Source organism: Aquila chrysaetos, chromosome 1 (assembly GCF_900496995.4).
Source record: "Aquila chrysaetos chrysaetos chromosome 1, bAquChr1.4, whole genome shotgun sequence".
Classification (NCBI taxonomy): domain Eukaryota; kingdom Metazoa; phylum Chordata; class Aves; order Accipitriformes; family Accipitridae; genus Aquila; species Aquila chrysaetos.
This window is the reverse complement of record NC_044004.1, coordinates 18072183-18092781: the sequence shown is the minus strand read 5'-3', so window position 1 is coordinate 18092781 and position 20599 is coordinate 18072183.

Sequence of the window (20599 nt, the reverse complement as noted above, 5' to 3'; positions counted from 1 at the left end):
AATCAGCCTGCACTGACATTTTGTGAAAGACACTCATGCCATACTGTCCTGAGAGCGTGGCCTCTCTCGATTGTATTCTTGTTTGATCATTGCTCAGATGTGTCCCCCCACCCCATTACTCCTTAAGCTATGCTGTGTGGTTTTTTTACTGATGGTATTTAAGCTGACATAGCACCCTAAATGACAAGCAAACAGCCACAGAAGCTCCTCTGCTTACAGCCAGCCTCATCCTTGACAGTTTGACCTTGTCCTGCTAATTTTAACTGTCATGCCAATTGGATTTGAGAGCCAAAGCACAGATGAAATCACTAATACAGAAATATTGTTCACATTTTATGTCTGTGCTCCTGTTTACAAGGAGAAAAGGTAGAAAGAAATAATGTTGCCCAGTCAAGTTTGAGGATATGGAGGTCATTTTGCCAATAGATGTATTCATATGGAAAGAATACTATTAAGTTTCAGTCTGTGAAATAAGCTTATCAGACTGCAAAGAATAGATCAAGGTCTTCTGTAGTAGAAAATGATAACTGTAGTCCTATCAGCAGGAGCAGCTTCTACAAACCTCTCTGATGACAGAAACAATACACTTTAATTTGCTTCTGATAAACAATGTAGCAACTGTTTCTTCACTGCATTTTTCTCATAAAGTTCTTATATGGATTTTGAAAGTCAATTTGGATACCATTTGTTTCTAGTCATTCCTATGGTTTGCCAGCAGTGCCTCTCAAAGGCATCATTTTCTCTGCAAATATTTTTATACCCATTTGAATATATATGTATATGATATATTTTTATATATGTGTACACTTAAAATTCAATAACTTTTTTATTTCTTTTTATTTTAAGATTTGCTGAAAACTGCAAACCCCGTCTGTTCTTTAATAAATTTGTCATTTCTGGAAGAGTGATATGAATAAAATGCTGAGTTTCAGGTAGGCAGATGAAGAGTGGAATACAAGTACAATTTCTTCCTTGTTAAGCTTACTGTACTCAGGGAATTCGATAACTCTATGCCATCTAACAGGAAAGTGTCATTTGAGATCCTGTTACCAGAAGAAACAGGAAAATCGCTATGGCCATAAGTGAAATTAGACAGGAAGAAAGGAAAAAAATAACATGAAATAGAAAGTAATCACATTTCTCTATATTCTGTTCTGTCTCAGATGTCAATTTCTTCTAATTAATCTGCTGAGTGAAGTGGTATTTATTCATGATAGGAATTCATGGGAAAAAAAACCAAAAACTGGCTCATGTCACTGGGGACTTCCATAGGAAAGTTCCCGGTTTTGCAAGAACTAGAAAATCTTCTGTATCTGTTATTACACTTAGAAGTTTTCACAAGGAATTAGAAAAGGAGGATTTTTCTTTTTTTTTCTTTGACATTTTCTTCTAGAACAACTATTGACCAAATCTAATACATCTTCCTCTGTGCTGTACTCCTATTGAGTTTGTGTTTGCACATGGTCTTTTGCTCCTCAGTAAAATGTATGAAAGAAACAAAAACAAAAGTCTTGAACAGTTCCTTCCCCATCTACAGAGCTGTAATCTCAATCAGTGACTGACACATTCACGTGTTTCTGAAGATGCAAGAACCATACTGACTAGTGATTGCAGGCACAATGGATATAAAAGATGTTCAGCATTTATCTACATGATGGTAACAATATTCAATTCAGATCTGAGGTTTTAGTAAAGGGGCTATCATTGTGTTATTTGTTTGTACAGTTTCCTGATCCCTGCTGGAGACTCCTGAATGAGACCACTATAGAAATTAGAAATAATGATTCAACCAAAGGAAATGTGCTTTGTTCTCATTCAGACATGCTTTTTAAAAGTACCATCAGTGCCTGGATTTAGTTATTTATGGCAGAGGTCTATAGAGAAAGCTATTGTATAAGTAATGGATTTTGAAGAAGTGGCAAAGATATAAAGACAAAAAAATATGACAAATCATCCATTAGAAAGAAGGGTTATAAAAAGGCTATGAGTTATATGAGCACAATTCTGATAAGGTCATGGTGCTGGCTGATTCTTTTCTTACAGTGTGGCGAATTTAGAGTCTATTGTTCTTCCCTAACTCCATGGACTTCATAGCTATTGAAGTCAGTGGACTTGCAGAGGTATAACACTGGTGTAAGGGAGGAAAGAATCAGACTCTCATTTTTCGGTCTGTATACAATCTAAGGGATTCAAAAAAGTCTTTTTTGATAATACTTTGACCCTAACATACAAGGGAAGAAACGGTCCTACCCACTTGAACAAAAGGATGTTGCAGTTCAGCTGATGGTAATAACAGCTTGGACCTTTCCTTTCAGCATTCTTGTAAGCAGAAGACAACATAACACAAAGAATAAAGAAAATCCAGGCAAGTTTTTTATTTCCTATTATGATTTATTTTTATACAGAATAACACACTTCCACAGAATGAAAGATTTTACCAACATGACTGAAATACAACCATGTAAACCATATATGTATTTTCCTTTTAGAGATAAAACTGCAAGTTGAGTGGTTATGAAATTTCCCAGCAGCTCAGATAAGATTATTCCACCACATTTTTCTCTTAAGGAATCTGATTTAACTTGTAAAAGAATAAAAATTGATTTTAACTTTTTTTTTTTTTTAAATGCTGTCCAGTCCTTGAGGACCTCATGAACTTCCTTTTAAACTCATAATGACTGAGTGCCTAGAGGCACAACACAACTGCTGCCTTAAGTTCCAGTTATACAGAGTGTCACAGTATGCAGAACTACCATGCCCTTCTAGTACATGCACCATTAATCTACCTGGAAGTTCAATAATGTCGGAGATACTGATACAGCAGTGTCTTACACAAAGGGGAAGGGAGAGACAACCCTCAGTACTGGGTTTTTTTTAAGTATCTATGATATAGAATCATAGAATCACAGAATATCTCAAGTTGGAAGGGACCCATAAGGATCATCGAGTCCAACAGGACTACCTAAAACTAAGCCATATGACTGAGAGCATCATCCAGACACTCCTTGAACTCTGACAGGCTTGGTGCCATGATGGCTTTCCTGGGGAGCCTGTTCCAGTGACCGACCACCCTCTCACTGAAGGACCTTTTCCTATTGTCCAATCTGAAATTCCCCTGATGCAGCTTCATTCCATTTCCTCATGTCCTGTCACTGGTCACCAGAGAGAGGAGATCAGCACTTCCCCATCCGTGGCCCCCCTTGAAGAAGTTGTGGACTGTGATGAGGTCACTCCTCAGCCTTCAATTCTCTAAATGGAACAAACCGAGTGACCGCAGCCGCTCCTCATAAGTCTTGCCCTTGAGGTATTTCACCATCTTGGTCGCTCTCCCTTGGACACACTCTAATAGTTTGACGTCCTTCTTATATTGATGCACCGACAACCACACACAGTACTCGAGGTGGGGCTGCACCAGTGCAGTGTAGAGTGGGACAATCACCTCCCTTGACCAGCTCGTTATGCTGTGCTTGATGCACCCCAGGACACTGTTGGCCCTTTTGGCTGCCAGGGCACACCGTTGACTCATATTCAACTTGCCATCAACCCAAACCCCCAGATCTCTTTCCACAGGGCTGCTCTGCAGCCTCTCATCCCCAATTTGTGTGTATAACCAGGAATGCCCCATCCTAGGTGGAGAATCCAGCAGTTGCTCTTGTTAAATTTCATACGGTTGGTAACTGCCCAGCTATCTAGTCCATCCAGATCTCTCTGTAAGGCTTCTCTACCCTTGAGGGAGTCCACAGCTCCTCCTAGTTGAGTATAGTCAGCAAACTTACTTAATGTACATTCAATTCCTGCGTCCAGATCATTTATAAAAACATTAAAGAGCACTGGCCCTAAAATTGACCCCTGGGGAACCCCACTGGTGACTGGCCACCAGCCTAATGTGACCCCATGTACTATAACTCTTTGAGCCCAACCCATCAGCCAATTGCTCACCCAACATATTATGGACTTATCTAGCTGTGTGCTGGACATTTCATCCAGAAGGATACTGTGAGAGACAGTATCAAAACTTTGCTAAAATCCAAAACCACCACATTTACTGGCTTCATTTGGTCAACTAGATGGGTGACCTTGTCGTAAAAAGAAATTAAGTTGGTTAAGCAGGACTTTCCCCTTGTGAACCCATGCTGGCTGTGACCAATGACTACGTTGTCTCTCAAGTGTTTTTCAGTAACTCCCAGAATAACCTTCTCCATAATTTTACCAGGCACTGAAATGAGACTGACATGCCTGTAATTACCATGGTCTTTCTTCTTACCCTTCTTGAAAACTGGAACAACATTTGCCAGCTTCCAGTCAACTGGGATCTCTCCAGACTCCCAAGACTGTTGAAAAATAATAGAGAGAGGTCCTGCGATAACATCAGCCAGCTCTTTCAGTACCCTGGGATGATATACGTATAAGCACATATATGCTTATGCAAGAAAAAATTTTTCTAATCAAATTTGCCTACAAGTATGCATATATAAATCTGTATCAGCTTTGGCTAAAAATCATCCTATTTCAGTAACTACTTTACAGCACAAGTGACAAATTACCTCCCGACAAAATCAGTTGCTAGCACATGGATGTATTCAGAAACGTGAAAATACACGTATGAAACACACAATGTAACTATCAGACAGTTGTAGTGCAAAGAATCAGTGATTTGCTAGCAAGAAAAAAAAGGAACTGGGAAGAGACAAAAAAAAAGTTCTTAGTACAGAAGTGATCACATATTTTCTAAAGACCCTAGCTTTTCTAACAGTTAATAATGTTTCAGATTCTCAGCTGGTGCAAATATCCATACTTCAGGTGACAGTGATGGACAGATTACGCAGCTATGCAGATTATACAGTTATCCAAAATATAACTCTTCACTATAATCTTATTTGGAACTAGCAATATGCAGTCATCCCAAGATTTGTGGATTTGAACTGTAAGGCCAGAAGATACCTTTAATTTTAAATATATTATTACTGTTTCTTCTCCAAAATGGTCCAAAACTAGTGTTTTCTTAGAAATGTGATTTAATAGGAGGATTTTAAATCAGCATGTGATTTAAATCAGATGCTGATTTTAAATCATCACGATGTAAACACATTTGTTTGTGATAGGACTGCACTGTAATTGCTGTATCAAGACTTTCCTCTGCAAATACACAGGCAAATTGCATGGATGCTATAAAAGCAGAACAGATTCTACTCTGGAACGGATTCTCATTTACATTGTCTCTGCTAACTTGGGCTTATTTACCACCACTGGGGGTTTATTTAAATGTAACTAGGATGATATGAACTGGACTTAAGTGAAGCCATGTTTGTTTACAAAAGGCATCTTTCCCTGCAAGAACAGAAGAGAGATTTTAAATAAATAAATAAATCCACTTGACCCACAAAATTGAGGCTAAGATGACTGAAGGATGAATATTTGCTACCTATCCATTCTCAGTTCTGCACTTTCTACTATAATAGCCAAAAAGTAGTCCACCTATCACACGTAGTATAGCACTTCAGTTTTAGCTCCAAAACTTTGGGGCTTTTCTTTTTTTCTTTTTTTTTTTTTTTTTTTTACTTTACAGTAACTCATATCCTAGCTATTACTTCAATATCATTACAGTCATTTAATTCCCTTTGAGGGTTTTAGGTGGGAGGAGTCATTACAGCAGTACTGAGGCAATTTGGAAGTATATATTAAGTACTTAATAGAATCTAACAATCTATCATATCATGTCAATTGATAGTGTTAAACCACTAAAATATTGAGACATGAAATCATTGGGATAATTCTTATGTACCGCAGTCAGCTTTCAAACATACACACACTCAAGGGAGAGAATTTTAAAGGCAGACTTAAAACAGCTGTAGGTTTTAGAAAATATTCCTTTTGCTCCATAAGAATACAGAAGTGCCATCATTCAGTTATGTTTCATCCTGAAATAACATTTCCCTTAGCACAGACTGCTTTTTTTAACAGCTTTGTTGGTGCATTGCTTATGTCAGAGTAAATTTAAAGGGAAGTTCCATGATGTAGAGCAGAACAGTTTTGTTTGAGAAGCATACATTTGGGGGAAGATGAGGAGGCATAACTGGAGGAAAGAACAAGATGCTCGAATCTAGGAGATAGACTGTAAATATAAGTTTTGTCATTGCATCGCTGTGTAAACTTAGACTTGTGCATGGCCAGTCCAACTGACTCGGTACAACTACTGAAGTGATGTGAATGAATATTGTCTGTAAGCTTTGTAGCATTGGTATCTCAGACTGAGAGAGATCCTACCTACTTTTTTTGTATTTTCAGGTAAAATGTGCTTTGCAGAGTAACAGTATTATTTTTAAAAGGGAAGACCATAGGCTCTATAAAGGTCTTAAAATGTTTCTCCACTATCATCACTCACAGGCTGGACTCTAACATGGACCCAGGGGACTTCCACAGCCTTCTTCCCCTTCAGACTAGCTCTGACCGGTCTTGGCTTTGCTGATCTCAACACAGCTACCAGGAAAATCTGAGCTCATAACTCTAAGCCAGTAAAGAGTGGTTTGCAAAGTAAGCCAATTATTTTCAGTGACACCAGTTACTACAGATGGTTTTATCTTAACGTGTATTCTTGTAATTGACCATTAGTTCCTTTCCCTAAAGCAAGTGTGTAATCCAACAACAGTCCTACCAGATGTTCAGTCTCTGAATACACATTTCATGGACAGTGACCCATCCCTCCAAGCCTGTCTTGGGGAGCCATTCAGGATTTCCTGTTCTTTGAAAATAGCCTGGTGTGGGCAGATTTCATACTCATTATGTGAGCTCCCCTTTTCTTAGACAAACTTGTCATAAGCATCTGAATAGTGCAGGAATCCCAGCTCCCTGTTATATCGCATTTTTGTAACCAAACCTACAAGAGCAAAGAGTGAAATATGAATTAAAAACCATTGGAACAAAAGCCTCTATATCTCGCAATAAGAAACTACTAATTAGAAGAGATCAAAAATCCATTCTTTTGATCTGCTTTACAGAAGTACTTCACATAAGACTGTTTTAATTGTTGGAATCATTTTGGCCAATGTTATTTCAGTAACAGAATATCAGGTCTGTTTTCTTACTATTATTTTTTCATAACAGCATTTTCAGCCTGTCAAATAGGCTTATGTACATACACTTTATAATAGACAATTCAACACTGTATAGCTTTTTAATAGGCTCATCAATGTACTAACAAGATTTTAACTGTTGTGTAGCCTGAAGTAACACCAAGAAAGGGGGAAAGGCAGTACTAAGATGGCTTTTAGCTGGGTAGTACTCCCAAGCCTTTTAAAATCATTTTGATGCAGTTATTCAAAAGACTAATCTCCTTTCTTCTTTCTACAATCTTTACTATGTAAAGATTTTTTTATCACAAATGCTGCAAGTTATCAACTATATCAATGCAATGTACAGTAATCATAAAGAACAATCTTCAAATAAAATGCTCTATGCTGAAATTGTAAAATATTTGTTATTCAAAAATTAAATTTAAATCCCTGAAAGAAACATGGCATCAAAATAAAAATACTGACCAAAACTTGAAAACATTAAACACAGCCAGCTCCAGAAGGAACACAGATTTTTTGAAATGTCAACTTATGAGTTTTGATAGTCTGTTTTAAAAATCTTGGATACTCATATTTTATTCCTATTTATAGCTCCAAATTGACATTTATTCATATGACAATAGCTGTAATGTAAGCCATTAAGAAAAATTTGGTGGCACTTATCAAATAATATGTTACCTTATATCATGTTTCTCTTTGACCTGTCACATTAACATCCTTTGCATAGCAAAGTTATAAAAAAAAGTGACTAAGGACCAAACCACCTAGGGCCTAAAGCAGCACATGCAACAAGACCAAAGAAATGTAAAACTTAGGAACAGTCTTTCCACAAGTCATTTTGTCATGGACAGGACTTTACTGTGGAAGTAATGTGCATGTGGATTCAGTTCTCAGATCCAACAGTCTTTGGGAACAATTAGGAAAAGGGGCCTCTTGAAAAAGGTTGATCTTCCTAATTAACTCTTCATTTTTCTCCCATGGTTCTGGACAAAAAGAGAGACCAAGCTCTCCTTTGGACAGACATTTGGACATATTTTGCTTAGGAAAGATGGTTTGAGCCCACAGCAGCCCCAGGCAGCAGACACCTCTGCAGTGGCAGGGTCTGAACACAGCTCTGTCAGCCCAGAAGAAATCTGCAGAGGCAGATCACAGTGGGTGGTTCTCTGGCCATGTTACCAAGCCACCATTGCTAGAATTAAAAATGGGAATTCATAAGTGGGTGGAAGAGGCCAAGGCTTGTGAAGCTGTGATTCATGTGAAGCCAAACATTTCACTTCAGTTTTGAATAAATCTCTGGTAGTGGGACTATGAAAACTTTTTGTGTTGGACCATTGCCTTATATGAAACAACAGTTATGCTGACTCCCACAATGTGAAACCAATTTATATCACTAGAGAAATGGGTCTTCTACATATTTCCTTACTATTAAAATGGTGTATTTTCCATATTGATAATTGCATCCTGAAGTCAGCTTTTCTGCAACCTTAGTAAGTAGAATTTTGGTGTGTTTTACTTGAAAAACACATGACACAAAATAATTACTGAACAGATTTAGATGAGGTCCTGTTAACCATTTGAAATATCTTTCAAACTAATTTCCACAAACTGGCTACAAGAATAAGACCTTTACAACTTCAGAATTTATAACAGATTTTTAACCGCTACGCTAAGGAACAGAACTTAAAAGAATGTACTTATTTTAATCTGTTGGGAATACCATAGTTGTAGAATATTCATAAGCAGAATAACAGCAGAAAAGAATGCTGTCTATGCCTATAAACATAACACCCTACTATCATCAAATGCTGACACATGGTGCATTGAAATGAAACACTACTAACGGTTGTACTGCAAACATAGATTCACTATGAAATCCTTCTAATTAGCCATGATAAATTTTCAAGTTACATGGTTTTCTTCAACAGACACCATGATTTTGGTTTTTTTTTCTGATACAGGTTGAAATTGGAAATTTTCCCCATCTCTGCCTGCTAGAAACTTGCAATTTAGAAGAAGGAAAGAAAGAGAAAAAAAAAAAAAAAGGCAAAATAAACACCAGCAGTCACCAGGCTGTGCTGCAGGATGATTGTATCATTTATAGCAATCACAGTACTGATATCAGAACAACAATGGTAAAATTTACGCCCCCGAGGAGAAAAAGTGCAGGCAGTTTTTGTCAAGTCAATGTAATACAGTGTTGTAGTCTAAGGTTATGGAAGATGGTTAACCAGGTGGGAGATTCTAAGGTGCATCCTTTTTGCTTTAGTTTGTTTTTCTTTTTTTAACCTCTGAATGATCTTTATGGTTTTAGCATCAAGCATTTAATGTGACTTGGTCTCTATGAACCTGGATCTACCTAATTAGAAAATAATCAAAGGCTCTTCAAGATAGTAAACAAGAGAAAGGACACACATAAAACAGGATGGCATACTGAGGTGAAGAAGACCATACAACGCCTTCTAGTATTTACACTAAGGAATACAGTTTTGAATAAAGAACTGAAGAAAACAGAGAAGTTGCAAAAGATTGTATATGGAGAACACTTGAAATCTTCAGAACATCTTCAAAATATTCTACAAGATTAGCAAAACAGCGTGTTCATTCCTTTCCACCACTGCCTCCCCAATGAAAATGTATGTTAAACTAGAAGACAGTGATAAGCATTTAGATCTTAAAGCATGAAAATTCTAGGCCATGTTACTTACCCATATTTTAAAATTTTTAGTTTCTTCACACAAAGCTGCTTTTCTCTGATGCCATAGCCTGTAGTCTCATCTTTTTTTTCAGAAACTTGCTTTTCAATGTATGTCTGTAAACACTGTCTCAATTTTTCTGCCTGCACAACTCTGTAACAAAACTCTGTTTTCCCACATGTGATGATGCTGCATTAATTTTATTATTTGTTTGTGTAAGTGTTACTGTGCAAAATGGTTTTAAGTAAAACTAAGCACAGTAGAGTTATTATTCTCACTAACAATGGGTCTTATCCAAAGATTGCTCTTGTCTATGGGTATCCAAAGGATTAAAAGGAGGGTAATGACAGACACATATTAAATTATGGGTTTGGTTACTATATTTCAGTATATATTTTAATGTAAGTACATCGATCTTCAGTCCCTAGGTGAGAACCGACACCCTGTGATGGGTTGACCTTGTCTGGCTGCCAGACACCCACCTAGCTGCTCTCTCAACCCCACTCCTCAACAGGACAGGGGGAGAACACAAGATGGAAAATCTCCTGGGTCGGGATAAATAAAGACAGGGAGCTCACTTATTAATTACCATCAAATTGGCAAACCAGACTTGACTTGGGGAAAATTAATTTAATTTATTGCCAATTAAAATAGATTTGGGTAGGGGGAAACAAAGACAAAACCTAAAATACTTTCCCCCACCCATCCCTTTTTCCCAGACTCAAATACACACCTTCACCCCTGACTCCTCGACCTCCCTCCTGCCCTGGTCGGCACAAAGAGGATGGGGAACGGGGGGTTGTGGTCAGTCTGTAATGGTTCCTCTCTGCTGCTCCTTCCTCCTCACACTTTTTCTCTGCTCCAGAGTGGGGTCCCTCCCACGGGCTGCAATTTCTTCAGGAAATACCCTCCTGCTCTGGGGTGGGGTCCTCCCTGAGCTGCAGCGCGGATATCTGCTCCACCACGGTCTCTCCGGGGGCTGCAGGGGAATCTCTGCTCCTCCCCTCCTTCTCTGACCTCAGTGCTCACAGGGCTGTCGCTCGCAGTTCGTTCCTCACTCCTCACTGCCATGCAGTGTTTCGTCTTTTCTTAAATATGTTTTCCCAGAGGCACCACTAGGTTGGCCGATGAGGTGAGCTGTGCCCTGCGGTGGGTTGGCTGGAGCCGGCTGGAACCGGCTGTATCTGGCGCAGGGCAGCCCCGGCCTCTCCACGCAGAGGTGCCGGCAGCCCCCGGCCCTGCTCCCAACACCCGGACACAGCCGACGCCCAGCGCACACCCCCATGGCGAGCGTGGTCTCTCGCCACTCTCATCACACAGCTTGCACAGCTTTGGACGCTGGCCGTGTTGAAGTAATAATAAGCGTCATCTATCCGATATGGAGCCAATAACATAAAAGGATGCTTAAGTTACTTTTCCCACCTCCGCCATTTCTAATTGAACAAGCACAATCCACATCTCTGGTTCACATGGCAGGAACAATCTCCAAACGGCCTATTCCTCATCTGAGCTGGCAACGCATTTGGATGAAGAGCTGTTGATGGAGTTATTATTGAGATACGTGGTTTTTAATATCACACATTTTGAGGCTAAAACCAAATACCTAACGAGGAAAACCAGGATTTATTAGCCTCTCTTTTGATAGTATTCTGAACTTTGTGAGGTATTATTTTCTAGAGAAGCCGAAAGAGAAAAAAATTCACTCCCTTTAAGTACAACAGAAAGCAATTAGAGATGTAGCAAATGAAAAAAGTACCTAAGCAGTAGGAACCATGATCTAATTAAGGTTTATAATTAGAAATAAATTGAGATTGAAAAGGGAAAAAAAACATCAGGATGCTTAATGTCAGAAGGAAATAGTTGTCAGATCAGTTAATATATTCTCAGGGGTAAACAGGCTACCAAGCAGTGAAGATAGATAGAGTAATATATGGACAATGCAGATGAATGTTGCATTAAACGCAACCAAAGGCATAGAAGAGAGGAGTACCCTGCAGCCATATAATCTCATATATAAAAATGAATTAAAGACCGTACAAAATAATGAGAGAAAACGGGGAGTGAAAGAAAATAACTCAGAAACTAGCAGTGGAGCACAAAATTGGATATTTCAGTCTAACAACACAGGACAGGTAATGAGGAAATTCCCATGATGAGTACCGGTAGAAAATTAAAGGTTTTCTAAGAGATCTCTGATGCACTCAACGATCAGCTTTTATACTAAATTAATACAATTGTCCTACTTTGCTAGTATTTAACTAATGCTGAGATTCAAGGAATGCTATTCTAGCTTTTTAGAGTTTTTATTTAGCTTTAAATTTCCCATGCTTTAATCTCTGTTCCACTCTATCTTGAAATTAAAATTATTGGCCAATAAAAAAGATTTAGAGATAAATATGTCACAAAAGGCCTGTTATCCACATATTGCTGGTTAAAGTTGGGTGACATTTTTTAAAAAAATGCTTTTCCCTTCTGCAGTGCCAAATGCTGAGAATCAATGTTCTGTGGGAATGCAGCAATTTCACTGAAATGATCAGGAAACCAGGCAGGCAGCCAGGCTGACCATCTTGGCCAGGCTGACCATCCTGGCCAGCCTTGGTCTTTTTAGACCCATGGGGTCCAACTTTCCTATGCTGCCCAGCAGAATCTTATTTCCTGCACAGCTAGCTGTGTTTATACTTCTTTATTATTTGTTTATCTAGTAGACCACAAAGACTGTGATCCACCTAGTATACTACAGATCAGAAAAACTATGGATACATATAAGAAAGATATGTTTTGAAGTTATTACAATGAAAGGAAACACAAAACTGATTCCTTCATGGGAACTGCCTCAGAAAGACAAACCCCACAGTTGTTACAAGATCTATAAAGACACAATATAGTTGGGAGAAAATGTGGCTAATAGTAGATGACAGTGTGTTTTAGACTTGGTCCTAAATGTGAATGTAAGTATACTGCAGAACTGTCCTGCGAGACAGCAGATGAGGTAATATTAAGTGGTCCGCAACATGGGGTAGGATCTCAAAATTGAGCAAGTGGTGTAAATGCTTACAATTTCTATGAGTTTGAGAGTGGTTAGTCTGTTAGCCACTTGCAGTAATATGTGACCAAAAGAATTGCATTTTTAGCGGTTCTTCTCTTTAGTACTAAAAATATTTTTTTTTCCTTTAGTTTATTCTGCACATACCATTCCAGATTCTGGAGCCTGCAGTTCCAGGATGCACTGTTTCTAAAACAGAAGAATATGTATGTTTTTTCTTCAAGGAACTTACTGAAAGTGAAATTGAAATATAGCAAATGATGGTGTAACCAACAAGGAATCATGCAGAAGAGAGATCTGAGAGATGGGGAGGATGACAAACATGACGCGAAACTGGGGAAGTGAAAAAGCATTGCTTAAATATTTGTGAGGCATATGAATCAATCTGAATCAATGTCTTCAAATACAGCCCCCAAAATGTGCTTAATATAAGTGGGTTTTACTTAAGAATATGTAATTTGTATGACTAAAGTGTACGTATATGTATAAAATAAATGCATATATATATAATAGGTTGATGTAATAAAATAAAGATCTGGAGAGTTTTTTTTCAAATTTAGGAATGGTTAACACTTACAGCTAGATACTCCTAATACTTGCAGAAATACTGTTCATTCAGGTGTATGGTTTTTTTCCCCTTGTATTTAGTACTTTTTTTATTAAAGGAGTGTCTGCAAAGATCACAGTTTATCATATACCAGTAGAACCAAGTTTCAGACCTTCAGACACTGGACAGGACTTGAAACAAGACTAATCAGCACATACATGAACAAAGAGAAAAAAATTCAAACAGATTTGAATTTATCTTAACCTGCTAATAGTACAACTGAATTTGAATCTTAGTAAAAATAATAATATCACCCTGAATATCTCAGTGAAAGTCAATTTCTTTTTAATTAAAACCAAGCGCAGCTGGTCTATGGAACTGATAGGTGGGACTTTCATTCTGTCCTTCAGTCTCTTAATCACAGCATCAAGTCTCTTATTTCTAATGTACTTATTAAGTCCTTTAATAATAGTATCAGTGTTTAAAAATTATCAGATAGTTGTAACTCACCTGAGAGGGCTAATGAATATAAAGGATTTCATCCCAAAGCAATGGCCTGTGCATGACACAGCCATCTGTCATGGTGATTGATCAGGTTGTCCTTGTCACTAAGACAATCTATGGATCTTTCCAGGTAACATTAAATTTAGTTAATTTGGAAAGACTTGCTCTTGTTCAAATGTGTACAGCGCGCTTGTTGGGATTGGGTTGCAACTGAGCCGCAGCAGATTACTTGTACATCCTACTCTAATCTTTGCCTCTCTCATTATGAGGTTTGGACTATACTACTCATTAGGATGAAAAGTGTTTCTTTGATTGATTAGCCTTCCTGAGCTTATCTTTGTTTTCTCCTAATGAGAAACCAAGAGTGAAGACAATTTTATTCAAAATAAATATTCTTCAGATGTACAGTGAAGGTAGAACAAGAGCAAACTCGGAATTAGTTTACTGAATCACTGAGTAGTGGACCATAATATCACAGCAAAGAGAAAATCAAAGAAGAAAAACAAATCACTATTTCTAAGTAGGAACTGTTACTCTGACAAATAGTATCGATGCTGATACAACAGAAAATCCCAGCCTTTGTCACCTAAAACTGCTCTTTTTAATTTCCTTTCTTTTTATTTTAAAAGGAATTACAGATACTCAGCATGGAAAAAAATTACACTAGTGAGAAATGTTATCCTATCATACTGATATTTAAGTCATCATCCTGCATTATCTGTAACAGGACTAAACTTCTCGTTATTATAAACTGAGTGGAACTTCAGAAATGTGAAACAACCTAAGCAATGGCCAGGGTCATTTTATCTAATATGAGTGGTATTTGGAGGTTGTCCAAGAACCTGAGGCTATGGCTGAGATTTAAGAATAGTGCTGCTGTCATTGTTTAACCTCTTATCTCTCATGAGTCTTAAGGAAATCAAACCCAGTGTAACAGTTTTCCTTAAAGTGATATTAATTGCAGGTTTAAGTCGTGACTTGGAAATTCTCTAGAGAGATATCTTCATAAACACAGAGTTTAAGGCCAGGCAAGATCATGATAATAATTTAATTTGACCTCTCGCATAGCACAGGCCGTAACTTTCACTCCATGAAGCTTGTATCAAGCACAATTTCTGGTCAACTTAGAGCATATATATTTAAAACATCAAAACTTGACTTGAAAATGCAAGTAAATGCAAGCAAATCTTTAAAAAGTTACACTTACTAAAATATGCACCTAATCTCCATCTTGGGCATTTTTTTTCTTCTAGTTTCTGTCTCCTGGCTCTCATTATGTTTTTTCTCTGTTAAAGGGTCTCTAAGGACAGAAATATTGTCCTCACGTAGATGCTGTCAAACATTCTTGTTACACAGAGAGTGCTAGGACTGTCTGATACCTTTAAGGCAATTAGATCTTTTTCACTCATAAGACCCTGGTTATGCTTACTTCTGTCTTTGCCAAAAGTTACCCATTTTGTATAGCATATGTTTGAGTCAGGATCAAAATTTTAGGGAAAGTTCAGGCTTTCCTGAAGAAAATGAATGATGTTTCACTGCGTAAAAAGTCTGGCTTCTTGCTTCACACTGTAGGAGTTTGCTGGATTATGCTGTATCACCAGATGAGGTGAGGGTCTGAGGAATTGAAGCCAGAGGCTCATGGCTAAGATGAATCATAGGATCACAGAATAGTTGGGGTTGCCAGGAACCTCTGGAGATCATCTAGTCCAACCTTCTTTCTCAAGCAAGGTCATCTAGAGCAAGTTGCTCAGGCCCATGTCCAGTTGGGTTTTGAATATCTCCAAGGGTGGAATTGTTTCACAAGTGCTTGCTAACTGTATAGTCCTCATTTTCTGAAGCTGTGGGGCCCAAATGCAGAAATGCTTAATATTTCCCAACACAACCAAAGAAAATGAGAGCAGTAATTTGAACAAACAATGTTATATGTAAACACCAACATCCCAAGAACATCAGGACACTGGACAACTTGAACCACAATATATCTTTGAGGCTTCATTCATGTATTTAAAAGGGTATGGTACCATCCACTTCTGGTTTTACAGGGTTATGAAATTAAATTAGCTTTGTCAAGCACTCATACACTACTGTGACGAGTTAAACAAGAAGTGCCTGCCATCAATGTCCATTAATTCAACTTTGAGTATAGGATTTGAATAGCATGCAATAATCATACAGTAAAGCCACAATGTGGAAAAAGCAAAATATTTCTGTGTGCATGAAGTAAGCACTAATTAGCCTGTGCAGTGAGTCAGACAATTTTGAGGGGAAAAAATAGCATGTAACTGTCCAATTTAAACCATAACAGAATAACTCTGTAGATGGGAACTAAACAAAATTAGCCCAGAAAAATCTTCATATCAATATTTCCCATCAACCGCTTTGGGGGAAGGGGAAGTTTTATGGGTTTTTCTAGTTTCTAATGTTAGGCAGCTTTAGAGAAGACAAATATTTCTTCCAAGTGTATTCTGAAACATTTCCAATTCTGCAACAGCCTTTTGAAGTCTGGACAGCAGAACTGGACAAAACATTGCAGAAATATGGCCTTACTAAATCTATACTATTATCCCTTTATATATGAGAAATGAAATCATTTCCAAGACAAGTTTGATTTCCAAGTTCTGTTATTTGCATGAACACACATGTGCTCTGATATTCAGTGCACTTTAACTTATTTTGCTCCTAAATCATCCCTAATGCATGAAATGCAAGTCCAACAAACAAAACAACAAACACAGCATTAAATATATCTGCTAAATGAAGAGCTTAATTAAAAGAATCTCTGAAATAAGCTTTTTGTTAGTAGTCTATTGCTGTTTGGAATGCAGTAGACTGATTTTTCAAATCATGTCCAAGAAACATTGAAGGAATTTTAAGTATATGAGAGAGCTTCAGGCTTTTTTTTTTTCTTTTTTAAAATTTATTATTATTTTGAGATTAGACATTTCAGAAGCTATAGAACAATTTTTGGCTAGAAAGTTGGTGAAATCTGGTGAGAGGAAGAAGCTTTGCTGGAGTAATAAAATGTCACATCTTCCTGGGATCCCTAATGAGTCCTAAAATGACTTCTGTTTTGCAAACAGACTTGCATAAACAATATCTTCCCTTTCTCTGCATTAGCCTTCCAGAATATTAAATTTCCCATAAAATTTGTTTGTTTCTCAAACTTCTCTTTCTGCCTCCTATAGTGATGACCTTAGAAGAAGATGAAGGAGGTGGTCACCATCTCCTGGTAGACATAGACATGAGTTTATGAACATGAAAAAATAATTATTCACCAAAGATTAGGTTTAATAACAGCAATGAGTCTCAGAATATTTTAATGAGGAGGTAATAAGATGATGGAAGAGCCTTTCTGTTTCTATCTTTCCACCACTTCTTTTCCAATCTCTTGTGTTCTTTACCCCAATCTTACCATATTGTCTCTCTTCTCTTAAAAATTCTTATTCTCACTTGGCTCTTCTCACCCCAAAATCTTGCACTCCTCTTGTTCTTCCTCTTTCTCAGTTTTGTTCCTAAAAGTTCCACTGTATTTATTCCCACATGCCTTATCCATCTCTAAGACAAGAGACCTGTCCAACTTCTGTGATTTTTCACCCTTATTATCAGTATCCCCTTGAGAATTTGCCCTTGACTTTGTGACAGCCCTGGAAGTAAGCAAAAGAAACCAGAAGGTGCAACTCCTTACCAGGATGGCAGGGCTGATCTGGTCCAAGCCCATCCTGGCCACTGACCTGTAGCATTCCCAAGGAAGGAATTCAAATGAAATAGGAGCTGAGACAGCAGCAGGCAGGTGCAGGAACAAAAGCTTCCTGCCCTGCTGGGCATGTAACACCTCTGCTGGGAGATGCTTCTCTGTGCTTTCTATTCAGACACTGAGTACAACAGCTGAATATTAAGAGTTATTTTGATAGTGGGAGAGTGAATGAGTGCAGAGTGCTATTGCATTGTAAGCAGTTTCAGGCTTTCCTTTCACCATCTAACACAGGCTCCCCTCACACCTCTGAGTCAGCCAGAATTTGCAAGGGAGCATTGTTGTCCCATTCCAAGCTTCAAGTGGCATGAGATGCCAATCTTCTCAGTTGCTCTATACTTAACACCTAGTATAGAAGGTTTCTCATGTAGGAGGACCTAGATGGACCTATACCTATAGATTGCATTAATCAGTCTAGAAGATAAAGCTGTTCCAATAAGGAGCTAATTACGTGTATTGCAGGAAGGAGTGAAGACCTCATGAGTCAGCACTACTAGTATACATTTTATAAACTAATATATATTTCTCACATTTTTCATATGAACGAAGATAGGGGGGTTTATTCAATTAATGAAAGAATAAGTTCTCTTGTGCTTATAATGTATATATATGTTTTCTTCCAACACTGTGGGATTATGTCTTATTAAAATTTCAGGAATCCTGCAAAAGTTGGCACTGTTTTCTTTCTCTCTGTTCTTTTCAAAATCAACAAGAAATTCCAGCAATACATAATCAGCTAGGCCATTTTCCATCATCAGTAAAACACCAAGAACTGAATCATAACCCTATCCAGGTACTTCGCAGAGGAAAAGATATTCTACTGACTATTTAGTAAAGAAACCCTGCAATATCAATCTTTGTTTCCTAGATTTTCTAGGGCTTGGTCTAAAAGGTATTCGGGTCAAGAGAATTCTTATCATCAACTTAATAAGATTCAGTCAGGCCCCAGTGAACAAAAATATACACCAGTAAATAAAATACATGTGTTCACCTGCATTTGGCAATGAACCCAGAAAACGAAAGAAAAAAACCTGCCCTGCAAACAGCAAGTTTGTAGTTAATAACATATTGTTATTGTTGCACTTCAACTGTTTTTTTCATCTGAGGTATCTTTAAACAAAAAATAGCTTTTTCTCTGAAAAGAGTATTTGTTTTGCTTCTCAGCCTTTAAGATATCTTTTATCCAACTCTGCTTACTGAGAGAATACCTTAGATGAAACACTATGCTAACTTACCTAAGCGATAAGACTTTGCTGCCAGAGGCAAATAAAAAAAGATTGCCATCAAGACTGTCTGTATAAGCAACTAGTCTACGCAAGACTTCAGAAGCCTCCAGGTCAATTTCTTAATACTTGAGAAAGCCTCCATTGTACAAAAGATTTGCAGGATAGTTGGCTAATTTTTCTGTTGGGAACTTTATTTTTTAATGTACATATTTTGATACCTTCACTGTATCTGAATATTGCCATACATCTCGGGATGGTGATAAAATAAGCAGAAAGAGATGCATAAATGTTTTATTCAGTCATGTTCATTTTACTGCAGGCCTACAGGATGTTCTTGACTAGTGTATCTAGAGTAGATTTAAATTATTCAAGAAATTGAGCTAATTGTCAGCCTAAATTTTTTCTTTGCATAGTGTATCACATCACTCTCACTTATATCCCATTGGACTACCCTAAACAGTTCTTTTTCATTGTAGGGTCTCCCGTATGTTTCTGCACCTCCGATATTTGTACAAATCATGAAAAATGAAATCTAACTCAATCTTTCTTTGTATGTTTATCCCTCACACTTTGGTGTTTTCAGTCTCTGTATAAATCATTCTAGTTTGATTTTAACTTGATTTTCCTTTGTACACTTCATAAGTAATAGAGCAAACCTTGTCATGGAACTTTGTGAAGTCGCACTTTTATAAATTCCTATTAAATCATTTTGCTAATACCTTTGACGGTGAATTCTTTAAGTGGTCCAAACCACTCATTTGCCACAGCAACAAATCAATAGACTGTGAAGATCACATTTTCCTGCACTCTTTTTTCTCAGAAAGCTTAATGGGGACATAATAGCAGCCTTTCAATACGTTTGAGGAGTTTATTGAGAAAACCTAGCCAGGACCTTTATGTTGGTGTCTGGCAGGAGGATGGCAACAAGCTGAAACAAGAGGTTCTGGCTGGATATCAGCAAAAGCTTTTCCCCAGTGAGGGCAGTCCAGCAGGTGAGAAGGTTTCCCAGAGAGCTGGTATCATCTCCATCTTGGGAGTTTTCAATACCCAGATGAATAAAATCCTGAGCAACCTGGTTTGATCTCATAGTTGACCCTTTTTGAGCAAGAGGTTGAACTAAAGTCCTTCTGAGGCCACTTCCAGTCCTGGAATTATCATTAAACAATGAGGAAGTAACCAAGTGGGGAAAAAAGACACAGAAGAAAACACAAAAATAAATAATTTGCTTGCCCATAGTTTCTGGGAATACTATTGGCTTTTTACCTTACATATGAATTTAAGAAGTAAAGATGTGAAAATAAGCTTTCATTCCCTAAGGTATAATTTAAACATTGTCTCACAGCTGCTGAATAACAGTTTAAAAACACATTCAGGTATTGGAGGAGAGGAAAATTTTTTAGGCTATTTCTCATAATTAACAAATCTGTGGAAGATTTCTTGGTAGCACTCTTTCAGAAAGTCATGTATTGAAAAACTAAAGACGCAGGTAACATACACCTAGGTGGTTTGATGGAGCATTCAACTCTCTTAGCCCTGCCTATTGTCAAAGCCTGTTTCAAGTATTGCAGTGTCAGGCTATTAGGAACTCACCGTAAGTCACCATTATGCCTGAACATCCTATTCTAAAATGTGCAGCATACATTCCTGATTATGTGTTGTGCATTTTAATCCAGTCTGTCTCTGTGCTTAATGAGCTTTTTAAACAATATTAATCACCACAGGAATTCAAGGAATGGCACTTTTATTTTGAGAAGGAATTGTTTTG